Genomic DNA, 12,263 nt, shown 5'->3' on the forward strand with positions numbered 1-12,263 from the left:
AGTTTAAATTTACATTACTTAAAGTTATATAAAAGTTTAGAAATTTAGTTCCTTGGTCTCACTAACCACTTTTCAACTACTCAGTAGCTATATGTGGCTACCGTATCGGGCAGTGCAGTATAGGATATTTCCATCAATCGAAGGTTCTATTGGCCAGCATCCTTCTAGAAAGAACGGATTTGTTGTAAGAAGGGTTTCCCCAAGCCTGGAGCAAGACTGTCTGGATTTTGAGAGGCTCTTGATGGAACTGGTAAGGGACTGGAACCCCAGCCAGAAGTCCTGGGTGGAGTTTCAGGGCAGACCGACGTCCCCCAGAGAAGACAGCATCTCCATTAGAGCAGAGCCAGCATCTCTCTGCTTCCCACATCTGCCATCTTTCAGCAGTGCCCAGATGTGGAGGGGCAGCCATGTGTGAGGGTCTGTGGAATTCAGGGTTGAAAACTCAGGTCCTAGACACTTGGGGTCTGGTCTTTGCCACCTTTTGAATCCCATTGGATTCCACGGCTGAGGATGAGATTTCCAGAGTTCAGATGTAGGGCTGTAGCACGCTCACCCCAAATTGACGAGCATCTCCTTAAAGCGTGGCCTGCCTTAGAGCGCTGTGGTTTTGAGGGGGTCTGGGAAGGGTTGGCAGCAGGTAATAAACACAGCCCGTGAGCTGAGTTTCCAAAAATGTCCCTAGCAGAATGGAAAGTTCCTGTAGGATCGCCTGAACCTCCAGAACTCGGCTTCACAAGGAAATCGATTCTCTTCCTGGAGAACTCAGTCCTTATCAACAGACGTCGGTTCATGTCCCGAATTTGTCCCATCTTAGTTTTATGACCTGGAGCAAGTTATTAAACCTTAATTCTCTCCCCTAGGAAATAAGGCTATAAAGAACTTCACAGGTTTGCTGTTAGGACTATGAAATGACTATATTTCTATGATAACCTAGGTGAGTTTGCCGTGTAGCTAGGTGCTCAGTAAATGGTAGCTAGCAGTAAAATTATTACAATCACTATCAGAACTGGGAACCATGGTAGTTTCTAATGCAGGTAACACCCTTTCTCAACACTCAGGGTCTTTCTAGCCCTGTGCTTCGTCCCCCGGGGGACATGCTCCTTTCCTGCCATACTCTCTCCATAGATTCAGCAGTGCCTTCAGTCCCAAGTGCTACTGAGCAGGGCTAAGGAGGGCTCCTGGGTGCCCATCTGGACCCCTGTGATGCCCAGTGTCAGGGGAGGAGGGAAAGAGAGGAGAGGCCTGCCCTGCTCTCACCCCTCCCGGTTGGTGGGTTTGAGGGACAGACTGCAGTGTGCTCTGCTGGTAGACGGGAGTAGGGCGTGTCTGCCGACCCGGCTTCCTTGCAAGCGGACACTGCAACTCTCCTTCCTCCAGAGAGGGGCGAGGTAGGCGGAGCCCACAGGAGGTAATAAAAGAGCCATACTCATGTTTAATGGCACCTTTCAGTGGGAATTGGAGAAGCAGTAAAACAGGCTGAGGCCTCACTGTCCCCAGGACTCCTTGGCCCCCAACTTCATAAATAAGGGCCCTGGGTGTGCTTATGGCTCATTGGGTTTTCTGGAGAAAAGAGGGTACAATAAAAGCGACTGATATGACAGGGCAAGGTGTTAGGATAACAAATCTGGCCTTGATTTGGGATGGAGGGAGTGTTGGGGTGCCCCAAACCTCTGCTTTAGGGCTACAGGGTCTGTGCCTCGGGGCCTGTCAATGACAGAAGTCCCCCAGGCCTAGGCAGTGTGGTGGAGAGGTTAGGAGAGTGGCCTCAGGAGTCTCACTATCCAGAAGCCTCAGCACTGGGAGCTTCTGGGAAATGCAAATGATTGAGCTCCCCCTAGCCAATCAGAATCCTAGGGGGTGGGGTCCAGGAAGCTGTTTGAGAAACCCTCTTGAGCCTTCTTAGGGTTTAAAGCCCTCTTCTAGAGCCACATGTCTGGTTTCAGTCTGCTCTTGATCACCCATTAGTCACTCTGGGACCTCTGGGACTTTGGCCCGGCAATCTGATCATTTCCTGTCTCAGTTTTCTTGTCTCAGAATTGGGGTGGAAGGATTAAGTGAATGAATATATTTAAGATATGTAGAGCAGTGCATGAAACACAATAAGGGCTATGTAAGAGTTAGTTGTTGTTTTATTAATCATTCTGCATTAGATGCCTAGAGCCTGGGAAACCCTGGGTAACAATTAAATATTTTAAAAGAGTAGACTTATTCCCAGATCCACAAGAGCATGTCTGCTGTCATCTTAGCTGGGAACCTGGTTGTAGTGTTTCACCCATGTCCACAGCACGTAATATGATTTGAGTCGGATAGAAATAGGCCATAGGTAGGCTGAGAAGGGAAGGTTCATTCGTTTCTCTGGTGCATTCCCAGGAACAGGGAATCAAAGCCTTCCCCCTTGAGTTCCTGAATTCTCTCTGCCTCCTTTCTTTCCCCCTCCCCACCCCCCGCAGGGCCCACGGGCCAGATGCGATGATCCTGGTGGACGGGCAGCCCCGCCAGGCGAAAGGCGAGCTGGGGCTGTCCCAGATGCTGCACATCGCCAGTCAGATCGCCTCGGGTATGGTGTACCTGGCCTCGCAGCACTTCGTGCACCGGGACCTGGCCACCAGGAACTGCCTGGTGGGAGCCAACCTGCTGGTGAAGATCGGCGACTTCGGCATGTCCAGAGATGTCTACAGCACCGATTACTACAGGGTAAGGCGGCCTTGCCGGCTGCGGGGCTCCAGGGCACAGCTAGCACCTTGCTTCCATGTCTTCGTCATTGTCCGTTGACCCTATCACTCTGGACCACACGCATACACCGCCATGCCCATGCATACACTCGATGGTTATTCTTTGGCCACTCCTGCGTCTTGACATACCTGTTTAGTATTCTCTGCATAGCTCACTCCTCCCTACATCTGGATATTGAACTCAACCGTGTCCTTACATTGTAACGACATATGCATTGTGTTCTCACTTGAATCATCAATTCTCATTCTTCATGCAGACAGACACACACACACATGCACACACACAAATGCACACACACAAATGCACACACACAAATGCACACACGCACACACACACACACGCACACACACAAATGCACACACACGCGCACACACACAAATGCACACATAGACAAACTCAGCTTGGCACTAATTTCAGCTCCTTCCCACTCAGCCCCAATGCAGCCTCACCCACAACACAGGTTGTTCTCTGAAATTATCTGCTGACCACGTAGGCCTGGTTTCAAAGGTAGATAACTATCTTGATGACAAGCCACAGCCCAACGCAAAATAGCAAACAGGGTTACTGTCTTCCTGAGCATAGTTATCCAAACAGCTTAGGAGGGAGGCGGGCAGAAAGCGTGTTATTCTCGCCAACATCGGCAAGAGCTGCAGGTTAGAAAAAGCTTTCTGATCGAGAGAGGGGACATCACGCTCAATTTTACTTTGTGTGGTTGTCCGCTTTACATGAACAGGTGTGTTATATTGCTCCCAGAGCTTCCCCCCACCTTCATCTTTGGGAATTACCTTCCCGTGGATTATTGAGTGGGTCTGACAGTGTTATTGCCAGAAAAGGACGAGTAGACATGAGTGTCATTTATCTCAACAAAAAAGGGGAAATATATTGGGTTGTTGGAAGTGTCATGACGCAGTTTTGCAACGAGAAACATAGAAAAAATACGTCATGACTTTTCCGACGACCCAATAGGCACGACCTGACATACAGAGATGGCATAACTTCTGTAAATGGATTGAAAGCAGGTGCCTCCAAAATATGGGATTTGACTTCAGGGACGTTGAATGGGCAAGGACTTTGGATATGTGGTATAAGGAGAGGGCGGGACAGTGTTTTGGAAGTTGAGAGACGTGGTAGCCATTTGTCTCATCTTCCTTGTAGGTAATGAGTGATCGTTGTGATCAAGGAGCCCAGGTGTGAATGTCCTTTTGGCCTGAGCATGGGGGACCAGGAGGCTGGCATCTGCACAGCAGTGCTGTCTCAATGCTCCTGATGGCTTTGTTGAAACAAGACATTGAAACAGGTTACTCAAGACACTTCATTTTAGCTGTGGCCTAAAGAAAAAATGGAATGGTTGAGAAATGTCTCTTATGGCTAGAAAATAATTTGTCCATGATGCAACCAAAGGATGGCAAATGATTCACCATCCTGAGAGAATATGAAGCAAAGGAGACCAAACAGTGGGGGAAGGTAGTACGTCTGCAGCGAACGGGGCAGTGTCTTGAGCCACCCCGCCCTATCCAATATCCCTAGATGTGGAAACAGGAACACAGAGTGATGGCCGGGGCAGGCTTCCCAGGAAATGCTATAACAGAGCCTCTCTTGAGCATCTCAAGTGATTTTTCCAGTCATTTCTAAGACAGGCATTGGGATGGTTAGGAAAGGCCCATAGGTCATAGGTTTCTTGAGTCTAGCTGGAGCCGGCACCATTTAATTGCCTTTGCACTCTGTGTAATGGGGTTTGGTGGCCTCTCTGGCTGAGCTCAGATTTATATTGGTGTTGATAAAAGCAAGGAAAGGACCACTGTTATTCTGTGTGAGGCAGATGTTTGATTCTACAAGCCTGGTCTCTGCTGGCTTCACCGGGGTCTGGGGAAACAGTATCTAACCAGAATGTGTGCAGCCTCAGCCTTCCAACTTGCCTCAAGGAGTGCACTTAATATTGCTCGATTCTGATATAAAAGAGAGTAAGAAAGAGCACATCTTTGAATGCTACTGCTGTGCCCTTGCTATAACAACTGTGAACGGATGCTCTGTACTCCTGGGAGGGCTACAGGGAGTAAACTCATCTCGTTTCCGTGGGCATCATTGCAGGTTAGAACTTAAGGAAGCGGGGGGTGGGGGGGGATTGTCCACACCGCAATTCCTTGTTTGCGAATCCCAAGCCAGGTGTAAGCTGAGGCCAGCTAGCTTGAAAACATATGTCTTTGGTCCCAAGGAGCCTGAAATAAAAAGGATAGTTAGTGCAGTAAAAACACACCAGGGGAAAACCCATAGTCCATTGGCTGTGGGCAGATGTTACTCGCCGTATGTGGAGGGCAGCTTGTATCATTATGTTCAGTTGCTCAGTGTCCTGATGCATTCACAGCTTCCCCTCTGTCCTCTGTGACACAAAAGGCAGAAGTGATCCGCCTGAGGTCACATTGGGAATGACCTTGTTATCCAGGTTGGGAGACAGGGTGACAAGGGGATTCTGCATGTGGGCCTCATTTTCCCTGTGTTGGCATCCTAACACCACCATTAGCAGCCCTGGGGCCTCAGTGCATTTCCCTAACCTCTATTTCATTTTCCCGTTTTCAAAATGAGGACAAACACAGCCTCCCAACAGAGGTATTCTGATGTGAAGCAAGTTAATTTGTGTAAAGAGCCTGGAATACACTACCTCTTGGATAAACTGTTGTTTATATTATCTTCCCTTGTCCCCAAGGCTGGAAAACCCCAGGGATAATCTTGTTTCCAGCGGCGATTCTTGAGTCAGAGAGAGGTACCTCCTGACTGCTGGAAAATGTACTTTAAGGTGACCACCTCTGGAAAATTTCCTTCCCGAGGTTTCGACTTAGATAGAAATACTGGGTCATCCATACTTGCCTGTTCTTCTGGCCTATGTTTACGTGGCCCTGCTCATGAATCTTAGAGCGCAAGTCCATGTTCAGGTGATTTATGAAAGGTATTTTTTTTGTTTGGTACACCAGCTGAAGCTCTGGGGTAAAGCAGTGATTTATGAGATAGCCAGAGCACTGAACGAGTCTGTCTGCAAGCTGACTCCGGGGACAGGTTTCCACCTCTGCTACCGTAGGCTACTGAGAGAGTATTGGGCCTACGCGTTGGTTGCTTTCTCGTGCCTAATACAGCTGGAATACAGATAACTGAGGTGTGTGTGTGTGTGTGTGTGTGTGTGCACACACACGCATGCTCACCTGCCCAGTGCAATCAAGTGTGTACACGAGGGCAGGGGGAGAGGTAGAGATAAACTCTTTCATTCTTTCTTTTCCATTTTTTATTTCTTAAGCACCACCTGGCTCACGCACGAGCGGTATGCCAACGGTTTCCAAGGTGAACTGCCTAATTTCCTGTTACACATATTTACAGAGGGAAAATAGATATCTCTGTACTACACCAACAGAGCAATCTGCTCTCTCTTCTTAAAACCAGGTCCAGTGACAGCCATGTTTTCCTCCTGTGGGTCACTGAGGCGATGACACTTGTGAGATTGCCTTTAAACCAGCTTTGATAAGGATGATACCTTTCTCAGAACATCAGACAACACTCCGAGATTGGAGTTCAAATCTGGAGTTAAAGAAAGCTTCGAGGGTCCTGAAGAGGAGGAGGTTGGATCGCAGAAGAGACATGTTTTCAGATGATTAGATTTGGAAGGGAGGCAGTGTGCTGAGGTCCAGGAGGAATGGGATTGGTCAGGGTCGGTGCTCGGATCCTATTGGAACAAAGGGCAGGACTGTGCCTTCTGTCCACCCTGCCGTCCCCTGCACCCAGTGCCTAGGATCGGTGAACACCCAGTACTAATATAAGTGAATGAGTGAGTGAAGCCAGAATGGGAACTCAGAGTTAGGTAGGAAGTTAGGTAGGTAGCAGGCCAGACCAAGAGGAGACAGGCAAACAGATGCCCATGTAGGCATCATTTCTGGAGGTGATGTGGGGAATCCATTGCCTGAGCAGTAAGTACTGGGACGATGTCTAGAGGGGGCAGGTGAGTGGTGGTCCCAGTCAGGGACGACTCAGTTAGAGTCAGAGTGGAGTCTCCGTAGGGAGTGCAGCCAAGTGTCCAGGACATGCAGAGGGAAAGTGCCAAAATCCAGGCGAACACACAGTTGGGGGACAAAAGGCAGGCCTGGCCGCTGACAGCAAGGCCCTGGGTCCTAAGCTAGAGAGTCTAAGTCAGGGTTTGTGGAAACTCCTGCAAGATGATACAGGACACCCTTCGGATGTAAGGATAATATAGAACAAGCTGACCTGGCTGGTAGAGTATTTGATTTAATGGACGTTGTGGTGCCCCCATGGCAGTGAGGGAACATGCAGACTCTTGAACCCACACAGCCTGGGTTTGAATCTCAGCTCCTGTAATTCCCAGGTACATGACCTTGGGCAAGTTTTTTAACCTTTCTGAGCCCCCACCTGCAAAATGGAGCTAATAGCCTCCCTCACATGCATTTACTATAAGGATTACATGTTAATAAACATAAAGTTCTTAGGATGATAAATGCTCAATAAATATTAAATACTGGTACTGTCATTGGAGCTAAAATACAAATATCTACCCCAATTCCAAAATGGGCATCTGAGTAACGCTTACCTACGTGTATTAGCGGAAGTAGGCCAACTGTCATCATGAGTAAATGCAAAAATATAAAATGGTTCCAACACAAATAGAAGCCTATTTCTAGGTCGTGTAACAGTGTGAGCAGGTGAACTTCCGCCATGCGGTCGTTCAAGCTGGTGGAGCTCTGCCTTCTTTGTGTGGGTCCTTGGTCACCCCAGGCGTCCATCCCCATTCTAGCCAGCTGGAGGGGAAAACAGGCAGGAAGGAACGCCGGTGGTTAATGGGCCTGGGAATGAGGCCTGTGACTTCCACTCATGGCAAGAACCTAGTCACAGGCCTGGTCTCACAGTCCGTAAGACAGGCTGAGAAATGGGGTATAGCTTGTCCCCGGTGGAAGAGAAGAAAGTGGCTCATAATGATCAGCTGGCATCCTTGGCCCCCGTATGGGTGAAGAAAAGCCCCTTTCTCTTCCTCCATTCCATCCCAGCAGTGTATCGTCCCATCATGTCTGATGTATCAGGAAAGTTAGGACAGCTTGCTTCCTGCGATAGAGCTTGCATTCAGAAGGCCACAGGAAGACCTCCAATCTCTGTAGAGTCCCAGTCCCTAAGACACGTGTTTGTGCTTTTCTTCAGCTTTGGGACAGGGAACCTGGTGCTGACCGGGAGACACGGCCAGTGTAGACACCCAGGCCCGCTCAGGGCGTTCACTGCCTGAACGCCTGCTGTGGGACTTGGGGCCACAGTACACACATCTTGAGTGAATTGTGAAAAAAACAACGTAAATGCTAAGACCTATTAAGCTGCACAAAACTGCAGAGGGAACAGACACGGAGGAAGGTATAGAGGATAGATTTATGCTAGTTATAGGTATTACAACCTTGTTTCCTTGATTAAAGCCGGAGGATTTGCACACTAATCATCTACAAAATATCAGACATCGTGAAATCAGTCGAGGGACAGGACCGCTCTTTAGGACACCTTGGCGTCACTGCCAGCTCTGTGTCCCTGCTGCCAGTTAGAAGCTTCACTTTGACCTGTGAAGTCTGGAGTTTGGATTCTGGTTCTGTGGCCTCTTTGAAGTTTTAACCTTCTACAGGGCTAAGTCCTGCGGGCAACGATAAGTAGGCAGAAGACTTGGCTTCCCATCCAGATAAAAGAAGGGAACAGCCTCCAATTGTGAAACGGGCTCTTCCCACCATACCTGGATCTAGTTCAGTGACTAACGTTGGCTTTCTTTGCTTCCCTCTTCCCCGCCTTTGAGATATTTAGGGTCAATGGTCAAATTCAGCCTGGGTGTCCACTTCCTTGGTGCTTTTTTCAGTGACAGGAATTGCCTGGATTCTTCCATATATTTCAGACTGTCCCAGACCAGCACAGGGGCGGTACCAGGGCTACTTGCATCTCAGGCGCTTCACAAAGTGCAGCGTGAATGTGGAGTGGGGCCTGGGGCTGTGAGACAATCCAGCAGCCTGGTGTGAAGACAGCTTGGAGAGGACATGATGTCCAGGAGGTTGATGAGCAAACTGTCAGACTCTGACAATGCAGAGAAGAAGCTTTGGGGAGCATTTCCCGTTCCCCGTATGTAGAGGAGCGCTAGTCCTGGGAAGTACTTCCCATCTGTGCTCATGGGCTCTTGGCAGTGTGTGACTAACATGGTGACTAATGCAGGACTGGAAGCAGGAAGCCTATGCCCAGTCCCTGTAGTGACCGCCGGCATGGGACAAGTCTCTGCCTTGCTGGGGACCTGAGTGTATCATATAGACAGTGGGCACTTCCTGTCTTTCTTCTTCATTATCTTAAGGCTTCTTGTCTCTCACAGGTGCTGGCCACACCAGTAGCATTTTCTGTCACTTCATGGAAACTTGGTTAGAGTTGAGGAATAGCCTGCAGTTTCATCTTTAAATGCCTTGGTGGCTTTACTGCCCCGTTTCCTGGATGGGGCTTAAAGGACTGGGTTCTGGTTGTCAGCCACGTACTTTGATGATATTGACTTTAGATCAGCGTTCTCGATTCTCATCTCCTAATGTTGAATTAGATGCACAGTTTTCCTACACAACTTGTTGTAAGCAGTAAAACCTTTTCTTCAGATGGAACCTTATAAAACAGATAGAGATGGATAGATGATGGATGGATGGATGGATGGATGGATGGATGGATAGATAGATGCACACAGAGCTACTCCAGTTGAAGTGTAAGGACAAGGAACCATGACATTTTGTCACCCCTTGCCTGCACCAGTCATGGGGTTCTTGCAGCACTTTTGTGGAGGGGCTTTCAAGCACCGGGACCCCTTCAGCAAACTCCTCGGTTAGGATCTGGGGCAGCTGTCCCCGACACACATAGCAGTGACAGTGCTGACAACAAGCATGTCAGCAGCAGAGAGTCAGTGAATGAATGACTCCGCTTTTGAATGCCGTCTGACTCTGCCTCCCTGTGGTTTACCAGTTGGTCATGTCAGCCCTCACAGCCCAACTAGCTGAAGGAGAGATGCTCATGTTCTACACGCAGACTGCAGGGCTCGGCAGCCTCTCGGCGCTTTGCCTGGAAGGGAAGAGCGTCTTCTGGGACCTTCCAGAGAAGTAAGCGCTCAGGGATAATTAACCTCCGTTTTATAGATAAGCCTCTCTAAGAGGGTAGGCCGTGTGTTCAAGACCTTGAGATTCCTCAAAAGTGAAGTCAGTGTGAGAACATTTGTACAGGCTCAGGATGAGTGAGCCAGCTAGCACATTGGTAAGTTACAGAAGTGTCTCACCACTACGCGGTACACCTGAAACTAATATAATAGTGTATGTCAGCTGTAATTGAAAAAACTAAAAGCACTTGGTTTACACTGAAAAACAAAACAAAACAAAGACCTTGTTCATGCTGGTCTCTTTCCCCTTGTGTCAAATCTCCTAGCCATTGACAAGGGCCACGTGTTGGGGATGGGAGTCAGTTCTGTTCCCTGAATGTGAGCAAGGATGTGACTAGAACACAATCTGTGTTCCCAAGGAAATTAAATTTTCATAGGGAATATAAAGCAGGATGAAAACGTGTAGCTCTACAATAAGCCAGGGCGAGGTACATCTTACGAAAAAGGTGCAGATTTCAGCCTATTTAGAGGGCTACTTTGAGCGGTCTTGAGGGCTTTGTTGGCCGTCAGTGGGCTGGATTTTAGGAGGGTGTTCCAGTCCGAGGGCATGAGCAAAGTCATGGACGGGGCTTGGAGGGAGGCAAGCTGGGAGAGTGACCTGGGACAGCGTACCACTCAGCTGGTCAAAGCCGAGCGTACATGGAACAGGCATGAAAGGAAATGTGTATAAAGGAAGGATGGGGCCACTGTGGCAGCCCTTGAAAAGCCACCTGTCCTGACCTGGGTAGCCAGTGGACAGTCGTGGAAGGTTTGTCATCTGTTTTGCTGTTAATGAGGCTGTGTGTGAGGACAAATCGTCAGGTAGTGGCATGTAGGGTAGACTGCTGGGAGCTGAGACCATGGAGGCAGGCCATGGCAGTGGTCCAGGGACGAGGCGACGAGGCCCCATGCTGCCTTGTCGCAGTGGGGTACGGAAGAGAAGCCATCAGAATCAGTGGGGCCTGAAAAATGACCTGAAGGCCGGGGCCTGGGCACGCAAAGCCTCTTCAGTTTGGGATTGTGACCTTGAAAGCGAATAATAGTGACATTGAGGGTCAGGATGGAGTTTTTACAAATGCATCTGTTAGGCCACCTAGTCCATTCTGCCTCCCTAGAGTGTTAGAAACAGACGAACAAATGCCAAATCATTCAATTTTAAAGAAACATGAGGCTGGAAGGAGTCTTAAATGTCATCTGTTTCACCCCTGTGGTCCCAGGCAGAATAGCATCAGAATCCTCCCTGACAGATGGTTTGCTTGCTCTATTCCGTGCGTCTCTGGGGATTCCCCAGGTCCCCCCCACCTCCTTATTCCTTCTGGCTGTGACAAAGGGAGGCTGTTACCAGTGAGAGATTTGTCTTTTCCTTTCTAATTTGTCACACCCTTTAGAAGTGGGAAGTCCTCAGTTATGTCTAGCCAGAGTGCCACCTATTGCAAGGTAAGTCTATTTCATCATATGGGCTTAGCGGAGATAAACATGATCGATATTATAAAATAGACATTATAGCACTCAGGAAGGCGCTGAGAAGCTCAGTGAGACCAAAATGGCCCTTTCATAGGCAATTGGTTGTATTTTATTCATGGGATGTACCTTCATCGGTAAGGAAACAATGAAATGAAACTATCTCCTTCCTTTGCCAGAAAAATTGTAGCCTCCTTCTGCGAGCAGTTCCCAGTGGTCCCCTTCCCTTGATCTCATCCTGTCAGTTTGGAATCTGGTTGTTGTCTTTTTGGCAATGATGGTGGTGCAGGCGTGGAATGGATGCTGTTGTCATCAGCCTTACCTCCATGGGAACAGGTACTGGAAAATAAAATGGGGAGGTGCCCCATCAGAAAACTGTAAGAGCTTGAGGCATGTTTCTACCGGAGTTCATCTGCAAGAAAGCAGAGAAGGAAGTGACAGGCGGCCCTTGAATCCTATGTCGATTTACTCTATTCCTCTCGCTCCTCTGGAGGGCGGAGGGCCGGATGGCAGCTCACCTTTGTCACCTGACGGTGGCAGGTATTAGAACAGACCCTGTTTGGACCCCTCAAGTGTAAAAGGCCTTTATTTTTTTTCCTGAGGCAAACTGAATGTGTAACATATAAAAATACATAAATTTCCATACAAATATCTTTTTTACCAGCTATAATTAAGATATTTGCATGTAAAGAGAACAGTATGTTCCCTGGCTTCCTCATGGTAGGAAATTGTGTTTCTCATGTAATCCTCAAAGCCCAAGACCTTGATCTGTCTGTGTCTACACCAGAGGAAGGAGGCGGAGGAGACAGGACTGGGTCAATATAGCATCTGAAATTCAGAATAGTAAACAGTTTTTATTCCTGGTTGTTTTTCTTCTGGCTTAGCTAATCCCACAGGACAGCTGGTG

Source organism: Hipposideros armiger, unplaced genomic scaffold (genome assembly GCF_001890085.2).
Source record: "Hipposideros armiger isolate ML-2016 unplaced genomic scaffold, ASM189008v1 scaffold_436, whole genome shotgun sequence".
NCBI classification, from domain to species: domain Eukaryota; kingdom Metazoa; phylum Chordata; class Mammalia; order Chiroptera; family Hipposideridae; genus Hipposideros; species Hipposideros armiger.